Source organism: Pseudopodoces humilis, chromosome 11 (assembly GCF_049639895.1).
Source record: "Pseudopodoces humilis isolate 2021_Gansu_Grassland_sample_001 chromosome 11, ASM4963989v1, whole genome shotgun sequence".
Lineage (NCBI taxonomy): Eukaryota > Metazoa > Chordata > Aves > Passeriformes > Paridae > Pseudopodoces > Pseudopodoces humilis.
Window position 1 is genome coordinate 22050353 of NC_142210.1, and position 14996 is coordinate 22065348.

The 14996-nt window shown below is 41.2% G+C and overlaps 1 protein-coding gene across 2 annotated transcripts in view; it reads right to left on the reverse strand.

The window, feature by feature from the left end:
* Positions 1-14996, reverse strand: part of SERPINI1 (serpin family I member 1) — a 44559-nt gene that overhangs the window by 26471 nt on the left and 3092 nt on the right. The window contains exon 2 of one of the 2 annotated variants that reach the window (XM_014254278.2): positions 6528-6621. The exons of the other annotated variant lie outside the window; for it this stretch is intronic. The gene's annotated coding sequence lies outside the window, so the exon portion shown is untranslated. The remainder of the gene's footprint in view (positions 1-6527; positions 6622-14996) is intronic. 2 annotated transcript variants of the gene reach the window in all.

Below are 14996 nucleotides of genomic sequence, written 5' to 3' on the forward strand. Positions count from 1 at the left end.
ACCTGTCAGATTTTTATTCGAAGATTGGGCCAAAATTGCACCTCCAGCCAGCACTACTGGAGCAAAAGCATTCTCACCTCCAGAATGTGGTGGTTTTACCACAGGAAAACCCCACAGAAGTAATGTGACACTTCGTCCCATCAGCTGCTCACTGTGTTCATGCCCTTTTCCTCCCCAGCACTCAGCCCCTCTTTCCATCCAGCACAGGGGCTGAGAAATAAAGCTCAAACCTGAGCTGGCTCCACCTGAGAAACAATTTCTTTTCCACAGCCAGGAAAACAGGCAGGTATGTAGGGGATAGCAGTGCATCAAACATCCTGCTGGGGAACCCAGAGCCAGCAGTGCTCACACCTGGGGCTGCCACACAGCGCCTGGCTGGAGGTGAGAGCAGGCAAATCAAACACCAATCCTCCCAGAACTGATACACAGTTCAGGAGGTGCTATTGCTTAGAACCACCAGAACACAGCCAAGGAAATGGGAAAAGAACTAAATGCCCATTAAATGTTTTAAGCTACAGCTATCGAGGACAGTGCAAGCAGCACATGAAAGGATCTCCAAAGTACTTTGGGCATTTGTAGTACAGTCCCTGGCAGTGGTGACAGCCCTGGGAAACTCTACGTCCCTTGGGCAGCAGGCAGGCACATCCCTGTGTGATTGCACTATGACATGTTCTCCATTTAGCCAGCAAGGCAGCTCCTTCATGTTAGGGCATGTACGTAACATTTTCTGCGCTGCAAAAAATGTTTATCCCTAAAAAATGTTTACCCTTAGCCTGTGTGAGTAGCTGACCTTGTCAAGCAGAGACTCTACAGACACATGTGGAACCACTGAACTTGTTGGAATCAGTTTGGCTCAGTGCAATGACATCTATATCTCAATCTGCACAAACACTTATTAATAAGTTAAGAGATTTTATCACCATCTGTCAATTATGGTGCCATTGCCTTCTGAAGCAGGAATCCTTGAGGTTAATTTCATTAGAGAGCAGCACAATGGTGATATAGGAAATAGTGAGGAATTTAAGCCTCCAGTATAGAGTGACTAACACAAGGAAGACTCATTCCACAGTAAGTGTCTGGACCACACTAAAACCCTGCTCTCCAACACACAGCCAAGTCATGCCCTTCAGGATTCTTCATTTCTGTTTTTTTTAAATGACCCCATGGCACCAAGAGCGTTGAGAAAACCTGAAAGGCAAATGGTACACTGAAAATTTTCATATTGACATTTTTTTCCATTGAATCCCAAATGTTTTTAAACTTTCATGGAGCTTGGCACTGAGTCACTAACCTGCTGAGGCAATTATGCAACCCAAAGTTGTCTTAATTGCGCTTCCTCAAGCGTATTCCCTCAGCTCCAATTAAAAAATAAAAAGAGATGCTGAGAAGCCATGTCCAAAATACTTAAATTTGAATAGCCTAAAGCGAACATCTAAATACATGTCTAGACAATTAAAAAAGGTGGTCTTGTTTCCAAATCTACTGCTGTAAGGCCTGCAGTTGGGAAGAGTCAGATGCAATTTCTCTGTTTGTTTCTTCTGTCTAGGAGAAACAAATTTTTAGAAATACTTTGGCAGAGTGCCTTATTTTTGACAGCTCCAGTGTGCCCCACAAAGTAAGAGCTATAAATAAGAAAACGCAAAACCCACAAGCTCTGTGAAGGAGAAAATTTGAAGCATTATGGAACTTGGGGATTCTGAAAGGTTCAGAACTTGGGGGTGTGCCTGTGGCTCATCTGAGGAAGTCAACACAGTCTGCCTGGGGAGTTTCAAGGCTTGGGACTGAAATACTACACAGGATCTGCTGTGTAGACAGACAGACCAAAATGGGGGGTTCTACCTGGCAAGTTCCACAGAAACATCTTAGGCACAGACTGTTTAGTTTTGGTGGTTTTTACCATCCATTCCTGTCCCACTGAGGCTGCCAGCCCTGCACAGCTCTCTGAATGAGTCTCTCCCATGGGCATTGGTCTGCTGGTGAAGATGTTGCCCTGACTGCTGTGGAAGAAGGGACAATGCCCAGACACAGGAGGGGAGTTGGGTCTCAGAGGCTCTCAAGAACCAATTCTGACACATTCTACCTCTGCAATGACTTTTCAGTGAAAAGGCCAATGCAGTGCTCCACTCAGGGTGCGACCATCTAGGGAAGATACCCCAAATGAGACAGCAGCATTCCTTTTCCTCCCTCAGATTTCCTTAGGGCTATCTGGAAAAGGAAGGGTGAGATGTAATTCTGTAATAGTCTCTTTCCATCAGAAGCAGCAGAGATAGAACACTGCAATCAGTTATTTTAGACACAAGAACAACTTCTTGCCTGCCTTGCACATACCACAAATTTCCTTACTTACAGTAAGTTCCATTTCTGTTATTTCCCAGTGAAACTCCCAGTAGCAAGCTCCCACAATAATTTAATTAAAAGGGCAGTAGCTAAGTTTCACCATATGCAACTGCCAGATGCAATCACTGCAGTTGGAGTCTAAAGGCGAGATTCCTGCATGTACTGGAGTGTAGTTTTATAAGTGATGAAAGCTGTCACTTATGTCACATATATTGCTGTAATGCATGATGATATTACAGTTTCAGCAGCACCAAAATATATTAATAATATATCCTGTGGAAGCATTTACAGCAAGTGAGTTTGGAATACAGTGTTTCAAGCATTCTTCTTGCAACTCCCTATTTATACATAAAGTCACTCATTAGTCTGTGTACTTTGCCTGACATTATACAAGCTCTCACAGCCAATTTTAAACCTTCCAAAGTAGGAGGACTAAAGGACACAACTAATTAAGGAGAAACAAAAAAACAGAACAGGAACCCTTCACTACTTAGGGTCATAGGAACAGGAAAAACTGCATGAGAAGTACTTAGAAATTGTGCATCTCTCAAGGATACTTTGCTGAATGTCTTTTAAAAGCCCATGATCCAGCTTAGGAAAGTTTTCAAATATCCTTAACAAAACACAATGAACAATGACAATCTTTAAATCATCCCAGAATAACTAAATAGAAAAAGTATATGGTGCGAAACACCATTTCAAAAGACCAAAATAGAAGTTAATTCTTCCATACCTTGCCCATCTCCCTTCACAAGGGCTTCAGAAGAAAAGGGATCAGGCTATGGTATAGCTATGTCAAGATGATGAAGAAAGTTAATTAAAATGCATCAGGATTTCAGAATAGGAGTCTGTCAGTGCATGAACTGAAAGCAAGCATGACATACAAACCAGCTTGTTTTCCTACAAAATAATATTGACTTCAGCCTTGCAATCAACACTGGGCTCCATTTACATTTAGGTAACGTCCCTCTTGCCAGGAGAGTTATTATTCACTTCTGTTAACACTTCTGAGATCAGAATTACTTCCTTACAGTACAGTAATAAGACAGAGATTGCTTTAGAGAAAAAAAACAACAACAAACAATTAACCCCAGCATTCAAAGTAGATGTTATACCCTGATTAATTACCAGCAGCAATTCGTCATTACCAGGCTGCTTATAATGCATGGACACTGTTCCTCCAACGCTTCTCTGCCGCATGGTCCCTTTCTCCATGGAAAACTCAGGATTGCAGCAGCCACTGCTGAGCTTCCAGCCAGTCCCAATCACTCCTGGGAGCAGCTGCACACCTCAGAGAGCCTGTCCTGACAGCCTCAGTGCTGACAGCAGCACCAGATCAGTGCTGAGCACCCCAGAGCTGCTGGCATCAGCGCCCAGAACACGGCCACCAGCTGAGAGAGCTGTCCTGGCACAGCCAGGAGCCAGGCAGGGCCTAGGAAAGCCCAGGTTTAAAACCAGCTGAGAGAGCTGTCCTGGCACAGCCAGGAGCCAGGCAGGGCCTAGGAAAGCCCAGGTTTAAAACCAGCCGAGAGAGCTGTCCTGGCAAGTGCACCCAGCCCACCCAGCAGAGCCACAGCTGAGGCACCAAATGAGAATGAAAAATGTCTCAAAAGCTGGTCTAGCACCAAGTCTGCAGAGACAAAAGGGTGAGAAATAAGAGTTGCCTGGGGGGTTCAGTTCTGAACCAGAAAAATGGAGTCACTGAGCAAGGACATTTCAGCAAAATCAGTAACTGAGGGGAAAATTTAGCTTTAAGCCTCTCCAAATATTTCTCTAACATAGCAGAATAACATCTGTTACAAAGTACAGACTATTTTTTCTAAAAACTACAGAATAATCTCGATGCCAAATTCAGCCAGTAGCAGGATTTTTTCACTCTGTATTTTTCACAGTGGAAAAACAAGGAAAACAAGTGGAAAACCTCCAATAAGGCATTCCATAAGAATTTCTTTTTGATCTGAAGGACGTTGATCGCTGATCTTCCCAAAGGAGTGAGAAGCATGGGAATTTCACATGGAGGAGAGAATTAAACTCCTCTTTGTTCCTACCCTAAGGCCAGTTCCAATTCTTGCCTCTCAGGCCCCAGCATCACTGCTATTTACTTTGCTGGTATTTTTCATATATTCTCAAATATTTTCAATTGTCTCTTATCTCCATGGCTTCTACAACTCCACAAGTCTGGTTTTAAATTACTTGCACTTGACAGCAGCTCTGCAAATATCTTTGGAAAGCAAGCAACCAGGACATCTGCCCCTTTACAGACAAGACTCCAGACACCAACACAGACAAGTCAGGAGGAATGAACCACCCAGTACGGCACAGTGGACAGAATCGCCACTAAAATCCTCATGCTTTTATCTCCACATCATCATTCACAACCTTGTTTCTTCACAAGCATCCATGAATTTACCAAGTCAAGGAAAGAAAAAACAAACAAAATCCAACAAATGGGACAGTAGCAGCCTCATGCTGTTCCAACTGGGAGAGCTGGCAGGGCATGAAAACAAGACATAAGCTTGGTGCCCTGCATGTGTTTCTGAATTGTTCGGAGAGAATATCTGGAACAACAGCAGCTTTAAGGGATAAACTGGAAAGTTAGAAACAGAGAGGCAGCGAGGAAAAACTACCTCTTGCTGTTCAAGCATCTTATCCAGAACAGAAGATACACAACGACCAAAGAGGTTTTTTCAGAGGCAAAAAACAAGCCTCGTTTTACTGGGGGGAATAAAATACTCACTTTTTGTTCTGATAGTTTAATTTATCCCGGCCTTGGAGCCTTGTGGCTATTGAAACATCACTCTTGGCTCACCATGGGCAAAAGCTCAGTTCAGAGTCCAGAACTCAAGCTGTGCCTGGAAGGTGGAATCTGGCCTTGGAGCTCACTTCTGTGCTCACTGTTCAAGCCTCATTGGTTTGTGTTTATGGGAACTGACGCTGTTCCAAGTACCCACTCCATGATGAGCCATTTAAACACCACATGGAGGGAGCTGAATTTGTCTTAATCTTGCTTATTCTCCCACACAGAGGAGTTTGCATCACGTTAGACCTGACTGTAAATGCTGCAGCAATTCCCATGAACAAGAGCAATCACAAAGCACTGGAGGAACAGACCACTCGTGCTGTGCTCTGCTGGCTCACATCTACATACCCTCCCTGAGGCTCCAGGAACACGCTCGTGCTGTGCTGTTCAGAGGATGTCTGGGGGTTTTTTTGGTTGGGTGGTTTGCATCTGGTTTTGTTTTCTTTTAAGATTTTTATCATTCGAAAACTCCAATACCTTAAAGAAAGGAATCAAATAATTTCTAACACCCAGAATGAAAACAACAAGGTTTCAACCTCAGTTGAAACCTTGTTGTTTCCCCTCCCCAAAACAAACTGCCTGTTTTCCAGTAAGTCTCAGCTGTCTTCTTATGGCAAGTTAATATTAATTCGACCTTCTGCTATAAGACTGTGCCACTACTCCCAATTTTTGTATGACAAGCTATGATTCATGTGCGTCCAGTATTTTCCATTGGTTGGTAACATACACCCTTATTTAAAATTAGGTTAATCTTTTTAATTACAGTGGCTTTCAAAACTAAGTAGGTTAACCTGAATTCTTGTGCCTATATATAAGATTCCACTTTTCAAGCTTTAGATGGGTTATCCAGTTTTTATATCTAAATTAAGCTGTCAAAGAGGCTTGGTGGACAGCTGCACCTCAAAGCAAGGAATTCAGACCCAGTTTGTGCCAAACAGTTCCATCAATATAGTCACAGAAGAAAAAATACTTTAATTTTCACTCAATCTGTCTTAGCAGCAAACTCATTAGGCACACAGACCTCCTGGAGCTGGTGCAGCTGGATGAGAAGCAGCGCCCAAATTACACACATTTTTTTAGTTAGTCACCACAGGACAGCTATTGCACAGGATCCAAATACACCCCCAGGTGTAAATGGGCAACAGCTCATCTCTCACTGCACCCAGACTCTGCCAATCCTTGAGGCAGCACACCAAGATCAGCTGTGCACCTTGTGGGTTCTGCAGCTCAGCCACCTCTGTCTCATCAAAGTTTATCATTGGGACACATGAGACACCAAAATTACAGCTGGCCCACTTCAGAGCATGAAATCATCCACCCAAAATTACTTTTAGCTTCATTTCTTCTTTGTTCAAATTCAGTCATGGCAGAATATACAGAACCATACTACCTGGAAGTGAAGAGCAACACTGAGATTTGTTGTTTGAAGCAGTAAGGTGCCTGTGTAGAGGTGACAGCAGCTCCACTGGATCAAGTGTCCAAACCTGTGGGACGTTCAGAGACATGAATTTCTGCACTTAAAGAGCAACCAGCTGAGACATCAGTGCTTGTTTCCATAAAAATATAGGGAAGCCCAGAGCAGAAGACATCCAGCCTTTGCCAGGAGACCTCTGTTTTCCAGCTCCCAAAGCCCACAGTAACCAAGGCTACTAATAATGGACCACAAGTTCACTACACTTTTCCCCACAATGCTACATTAAAAAACTTGACTTTAAACAGTCCAGTCCCCACCACACAGAGCTGCAATATTTGTGTGCTTACTGTGGCTCCCAAATACAATATTAGTGATGTCAGACACGGCCATGCACTTGCCCAGGCAAGACTCAAGTTTATGTCTCTATAGAGCCAGAAATTAATAGCCTAACACTTGTTTTCCCATGATTCAGAAGTTTTCGGGAATTGTAACAATGTACTAGGAGAAGCAATGAAAGGCCTAGTAAAATAATGGATTAAGAAAACTCTTAGTACAGCAAGACTTGAAAACACACTTATCACAGCTGTAATTACAAGCCTGAATGGTCACAGCTGATCCCTAACCTCAGACACTTTTTCACTCCCATTCAGCGAGTTTGCGTTAGGGAAAAAATCTTTACTGGGGCCTTATTAAACAAACATTTCCTTCTTCTCATTTTAAAGGTCCTACTTATTTAACCTGTCTTATACAGAAAGAGTCAAACCATGACACTACAAAATTAGAGCTTAACTACCTCAAAGTCCTCAGGTTGTTCAAATTTTCAGAGGTCTTTTTGCTGAATGGCTTCAGGGAGAGAAATATTTACCTCCTATTTGACAGTGGCAACTCCCCATTCACTCCCTCCAGGAACTGTTGAGATTACTTTATCCAGAAATCCAGACTAGAAATCTTCCCCTGCAATGTCCTGATCAAACTGGGGATTTTGCTGTGTATTTATTTGGTTTATGATACTGTCAAAGAGGTCAAGGTGGTTACTGTGGGGAAGAAAGCTTACATTTGGCAGGCACTCAAGCAGTGCCTTTCAAAAACCAGGAGTATTCCCCCAGGACTGAGTGAGACACAGCCTGGCTGCAAATTCTTTAGGGCAGGTGTTTACTTTTTAATTGGACTAACAACGATGCCAGTTGATGTAGCCAAGTATGAAATTAATATGAATTTAAAAGCTCAAACTTGGCTAGTTTGGGGATGTTTTATTTCAGTCCCTCTCTTTAATACCAATCGTGGAGGGAGAAGAAAAAAGGCATTAAAATATTGTTCTGATTGTGTATGCACAGTGGATGGGACAAACCGAGTTTCAAACTGTAGTAAGAAAATATAAGGCTCAACTTAAACAATAGAGTTTTGCTGGCAAACACAAGAAAGCTCTGGAAAAGGTTGCCGGAGGAGGTCTCTACCCATAGCCTCTACATGCCATGGTTTTGGTTCAATGATTTTGGAATTCTTTGCCAAAGCAGGCCAGTATGGTTCAAGCCTCTGTTCTGTGTCAGAGATGGGAATGTAGAAGTCATCCCTGGTTTATGAGTTTTATGGCTGGCATAGAAACCTCCTCAGCACCCCAGTTCTGTTCACTGTGCAGCTCTGATTTATTTAAAAAACCTGAAAAATTAGAATTGTTTTCCCTTGGCTTAAACTAACACGCAAAAATAATTTGAGCTGCTCAGAAAATGTTGTGTGTTTAGCTGCTTGATCCGTAAGTGGAAAAAAGCTAATTACACAACCCATTTAGGCATTTAATGTCCCAGGGCCAAGTCACTCTATGTCCACAGACAGCATTAATAAACATGGCTTATCTCACTTTATGAAAGTTGTGATTACCATTTTTCAATAACTGCAGCTATCAGCAGCATTTCACCTCTCCTACCTTATGAAACTGAACCCAAACAGCAAAACCTATTTGAATTCAGCACAAATGTGAATTTATTTGGAACATGTTCTCTTTTTGCTCCTGTGTAAAATGTCAAAATTCAGGGCTGGATTTCTCAAACTGCAACAGATCAGGGCTCAGCTGGAAACAACAGGAGCAGCCAAGCACATGAGATCAAATAAGCCTCTAGTTTGATGCCTAAATGGGAAGTAAATATTCAAGGATTAAAAAAAAAAAATAAGAACACAAAATAAGCCTGCCTGCTCATTTTCAGAATTGTTACATTTTAAAATCTATCTGTAGAAATGGTCCACTTTACATTTCAGCTATAAAACACACAAGAAATATTTAGGAAGTTTCCTCTATGGAATAAAAACCATCATAGTACTATGTAGTCATAGTCCAAATCCCATTAGTATCAATGGATAGACTTCATAATATTTGGCATGTATGACGTTATTACATAATATATATGTGCTTTAAGTCATATATGGGTTATTGATATCCCACTCTTGAAATGCCACCAAGCTGTTGGCTCCCATTCAATATCAGCCAACTGCCTCTTCCTTGTTCTAAAGACAGACAAAACAATTGTAAAGTGGTAGCAAACCCTCATATTTCAATTAGGAGTGAAAGTGAAGAGATTCCCAGAAAGGAAACAAAATAAGTAAATTTTCATGCCACCGAGACATAATGGTTCCAGTATAATGCAATATATAGGTGAGCTTTATGAATTATATGGTAAATTACCTTCAAATATATATATATACATATATATATATTCCAACAAAATATACACATCAGCAGCCTTTTATATGCTTAGTTTGCTACAAAAACATGCTGGCAACTCAGGATAACACAGAAAGGTCTAAATACCAACTTACTCGGTAGTGCTTGAAATCCCTGTTTGCACTAGCAAATTATGAATTTTTAAGAATTTTTAAAGGCATTTTTACCACATTAAAGCCAAAAGCAAGCCTGCAAAGACCACCATGCCAGGTCCTTTTCCTAGAAACTTCCAGAACTTAAAGTGGTTCATCCAATGTATGCACACAAGATTAGCATAAGGTTAAGTCTTATGATTTTAAGAGTTTTTCATATGAAAAATATTCAGACTTTTACTGTAACCCAAGAAAAAGATCCCATCCCCACAGGAACTTTAATCTCAGGTGAATCCATTTCAGAATCCACATTACTCAGGCCTAGAAATATTCCAAAGTAAATGGGAAAAAAAAAAGGAACTAACAAGAAAAAAAATAAGCAATTTCCCTAAGCATTTCCATAGCTTGCATAAAGACATCAATTACCATAGCTTGTCTTCTAAATTAATGATTCACAGTGATGGATTATTCATGCAAGTCGGCCAGCTGAACATTATACTTTGACTCTGGGGAGAAAGTATAGCATGTCTTAATTAACTAGATTTTGTATATGCCAAAAGATACCCTGGAAAACTTTATTTCTCTAGTCAACCAGGTAAAATGTGAGCAAACAGAACTAATGGTAATTGAAATACGCAAAAATCTTCCATAGTTTCAGAATCCATGTTTAAAGTGAACTTGCAAGAGCACATTGCCTCAAGTGAGCTCTGTAAAATAGATCCAAATTGCCATTTTGTTGAATGAACTGACTTCAGATCTGCTCCACTTAAGCGTGAAAAAGATGGAAATTTCACTTTAATATGCTGCTTCCTGCCCCGGCACAACCTTGCAAGGCTTCAGTGAAGGCACAGTTTCTTGTTTCTAAAGGATATCAAGTATTTTCTTGACTGAAATGCAACTCAACACTGAAATTTTCTATGAGTGAATGATAGGTTATTATTCCAAATATTTTCCAAATGAATGCTGTGTTCTAATGACCTCTTTGAAAATACATAACATTTATGTGTTGTGCCAGTCCATTGATGCTATTTGTTACTTTGATCAGGATGGTGCAAAACACCCTTACAATTCCAACAATATCTGGGATCTGCACTTACTGGCTTTCAAAGTGTTCTTCAATCATGGTATTGAAATATTTACAAAATCAAAATGGGAATACCATGATAAATGTTGCAATTTATCCTTCAAGTAAATAATAGGAACGATCCAGTGTCTCTAAAAATCTATAGCAAGCTGCTGTGAGCCAGCAAAGATCACCATGGCTGATGAATGATACGCCCAGCTAGTTGCTTACATGGCTTATATAGACTGAGGTTGTCAGAAGTATTAATCACAATCAAATAGGCCTTTACCTGTAACAAATTAACCCCAGATGCTTCACAGCCATTCACAGCTTTTATGAGTAGGAAGAGTCTGTTTTCATTTTATACAGGAAAATCGTAGGCTAAGTAAAGATTAAGTGACTTGTCCACTACTAAAAGATCTAAAAACAAGGAAGTTTTTTTCCCCTTCTTCCCTTAAAATTATCCAATCCATTGGTGCTACCTTCTCTGAGCTCCTGGGAAAATCCTAGAACCTTTGAAAGCAAAAAGTTAATTTTGTCCTTGCTATCTCAGTGCTTCAGCAATATTTCCAGGGATTCTTCCAAAGCCCTACAATTCCTAAGGAATTAAGTAATAACTCCAGGATAGGATAGTTACATGGATAAGGATTAAGAAAGGATGGTGCAAATCAATTTAATTAGTCTCTACCAATGCTGAGATGACAAATAGTGGGAACACATTTTCATACCTCTGTCTCCATAGGGCTTTCACAAAAGGTAACAAAGATCCTTATGAGACCCAGCTCCTTGTAACAATTCTTAGATGCAGATTTGAATTTCTGCTGCTTTTCTCCCCTTCCATATATGAGATGTCCTTGTGTTCTTCTTGAGAAATATGCTTCCATCACTTCAAGAACTTGTTTGCATCATGACTGAGTGAAAGCTTGTCCCCTTGCAGCCAAAGGGTATTTTGCTGTCACTTCATATATGGGGACCTGCTATGTGTTATGTCAAATCCACAAATGCACTGTGTTTTAATATTGCATGCACATTTTCCTCCCTCACATTTCTATATGATAAACTACTAATGGCATTTTTTGCTTCATGCATATCATCCCCTCAAAATAGATCTACTTACAGTCAATTTGATTCTTACTCACTGTCATAGGTATCTTACATGCCCTGCTGCTCCACATCCCCTGTAATTAAATATTTCTGGTTGCTTTTTTTCTCTAATATTTGTTTTCCTTGGTATCTTCTCATATATCTAATATCCTGCTTTCTTTAGTATTTTAACAGAGGCATGGTAGGAAGAGCAGATGGGAACCGTCAGCTACAGATGATGCCAAGTAGCTTCTGAGCAAGTGGAGACTCCAAAAGCTCCGAAATCCCCGTGGGGTTTGGTGACACCAGGATATTCCCTGTGCCTCAGAGATGTGGGGAGGACTAATCCAAGGTGCTGCAGCCAACTCAGAGCAATCACAGCTGGTGCCTGCAGTGGCCACACAGGTGACAGTGAGGTGGGGAGCTGCAGGCAGGCACGCACAGCACAGGACTCCGGGAAGAACATGAGTAATTACAGCTACAAAGCACCATAAACACAATTCTGTGTCCTTGCAGTGGTGGCAGAAGACAGGAGTCTTAGAGGTTAAAAGAAGCAGAGATTTGTGAGCACACTCTGCAGAAGCACAGAGCACTGTGGGCACAGCAGAGGAAAGCAGAGCATGGAAAGGGAGATCCCTGTGGACAGGCGTGGGCATGGAGGGAGGCAGATAAAGCAGGCCAGAGGATTGAGAGGGAAGGCCCAGCTCAGATGCAGAGGAATGACCAGAGGCAAAGGCAAAAGAGCCCTCCCAGACTTTCACTATTTCCAGCTGGGGACAACACATAATCCCTATCTGTCACACTTAAGTCAGCATTACTGCAGGATGGAAATGAGATCACAGCAACCACAGACCAGAGCAGTGCTGAATTCAAGGGTTCAGCTCTGCATCTCCCAGGTTTCATTTCCAACTTCTAGATGGCTGCTCCTCCTAACCCTTGGCTTGTTATCTCTTCAGATTCTCAGACCCTGCTGTCCTCTTCCTCCCAGCTTCCCCAGACCACAGATCTCCACCAATAGCTCCCTTGGATAGACAGAATCAGGAGAGCAGATGTGTTGGTGAATCCTGTGACTGGACTAATCACAACCAGAGTCCTTTGCCACAGCAAAAAAGAAGCTGCTCCATAGCACGTGCAGTCATGAAACAAGATCTGGTTTGTCACTCTAGACCAAGAAAGTGTAGTAGGCATATTAAGCATTAATCTAAAACTCTTCTCTCATCTTCAACTCAAACATCAGCTTTGTCAAGTGTTATCTGAATCCTTATTTTAGAAATGTGGAGTCAGCTTCAGTTTTTTAATTTTTTTTAAATCAAAACCCTACATTCTGCCTGTAATGTTACTGTGAATAAACAGTGTTACTTGAATAAAGAGGTTTTATTTACCATATGCAATTGCACATTTTAAAAATAAAATAGAATTACTACAGTGTTTTAAAAGTCCATATCCAGTTTAATAAGAGACTAGTTTATTCCTCTTCAGTACTTGTAAGAGTCATTAGACATCTTTCAACTCCCACTAATTACTTTGTTTTTGGCAGACATTAGTGTTTCCTCCTCCTGCTTTTTTGAATAAATCTGAAATTAACAAGTCAATAAACTGACATATTTACAGTAAAAATAACTCGGTTCCCCTGTCTTCTTCCTCCCACTTCTCATATCTCTTAGCAGATGAAAAGGTCATCATTCACCTACAGGCTTTACACACACTTGTGGGGACTTGGGCATTTTCCCTTTGCATCAACCTCATCTCGAGTTAAAGACCTGATATTACAGAAGCTGTTCCTGTCGTCTTAGGTTTTGATTAATTGCTTTAAATAGTTTAGAAACTGGAGCAAATGCTTCTTTTGAGAAAAAGATATCTGAGAGAGAAAACATGAGTTGCTTCAGTGAACTCCAATTGCTGTTGAAGTACACAGTCATTAAATGCTCCAGGAGCTGCTTTAATTTAAACATGGAGAAAAAAAAGCATTGGAAAAGGGCAGTTTTGGTGTACCAATTAAAAAATGATGTCTTAAATCTTTAGACCTTTCTTTCCAACTCCAGCTTATATAACTGAGATGTATGGGGAAAACTAGGGCAGCAAACATCACCTCAGACATGGAGGCAGTCCCCAAACCCTGGCACTTTGCTGCTCTGCCAGGGAAGGAGGCAATCTCCAGTGGCTGAGTGATGCTGAGGAGTTCCGACAGCCTGTCTTTGGCAAAGTACCCACGCTCTTAACACTACCTTGACATGCCAAGGGCAGTTAAAAAAATCACAGTGAAAAGTAGATGTCCAAGTCCTCCAGCTCACTCCAAACTTGCACAGGAGAATCAAGGCTGGGATGGGCATTGCTGCTCAGTACCAGATGCAAAATGCAACTGGTGAGCAGCGCTACGGCAGTTTGTCTTACAGCAAAGGGAATTAAAGCTTTTGCTTTCTGTGGTATCAGAGGAGAATTCTCAGAACTACAAAAGCAAAACAAAGCTTTCAGTGTGTTGTGCAGAAAGGTTAACAAGAAAACGAGAGTTCTCTCCAAGATGAGGAAATCCCTCCCCTCAAACCTACTGCGCGCACAGAAACATACATGACAAAAATAGAGGGAAAGAGAAAAGCACTGGAACTGCAGCTCTTCCAGGGTCTGGGGAGATCACTGCTGGCTAACAAGCGCTTGGTTTGTACATCTGACATCCCCCTGCACACGTGGCACAGCTTCAGTTTTGATTCAGACAGAATAGATCTTTCTAGAAGCAGCAGATTGTCCATTAGGCCTGTCAAGCTATCACGGGGTTGGAACTGTCAGACTCACAGCAGAGTAGGAACTGAGAGCATTATTAAGCAATTATTTCTTTAGCTCTAATGATGAAAGACTTCAGGGCTGAAGTACACAAAGTACATAAACTAGGGCAAAGACAGCCTATAAATTGGAAGCTAGTTGGTTAAAACTAAATACAACCACATTGTTTTAACTTTCTTCTTCTAGACAGTAAATTACTTGTCATTATTGATTCTTCCTGAAATAAGAGTCTCAAGGTCTGCAAAAATATTTCTCAAGAATTATCTTAACACTTAAACACTGAACTAAACCAAAAATCCTTTACAACACAGGAGGTCAAATCTCATTAACCCAAAAGCCATATACACATTTAACTCATTAGCTTGTATGAATAAGAAATTTCCTCTTTTCCCATCTCACAGCTACAGCTGCTCTGCAATGACTCTAAAAGCCCAAAAAGGACATGGATAACTCACGCAGCTTTTATCCCATTAGCCACGGTCTGCAGTTCTCATAATCATTAGCTTTGAAGTGTATTAAACAAACCAGAACACGACCTTAGAGCTGATATTTTAATCACACCACATAAGAACAATTCTTTATCACAGATACTTCATTAAGGCCACCAAACGAGATGCTACTGAGAGCTACCAAGCCACAAGCAGGCAAGGAACTATCCTCACATAACTTTAGAGCTACAGACCTTCTCCAACATAACCTTTCTAGTGACTGCACTAAGG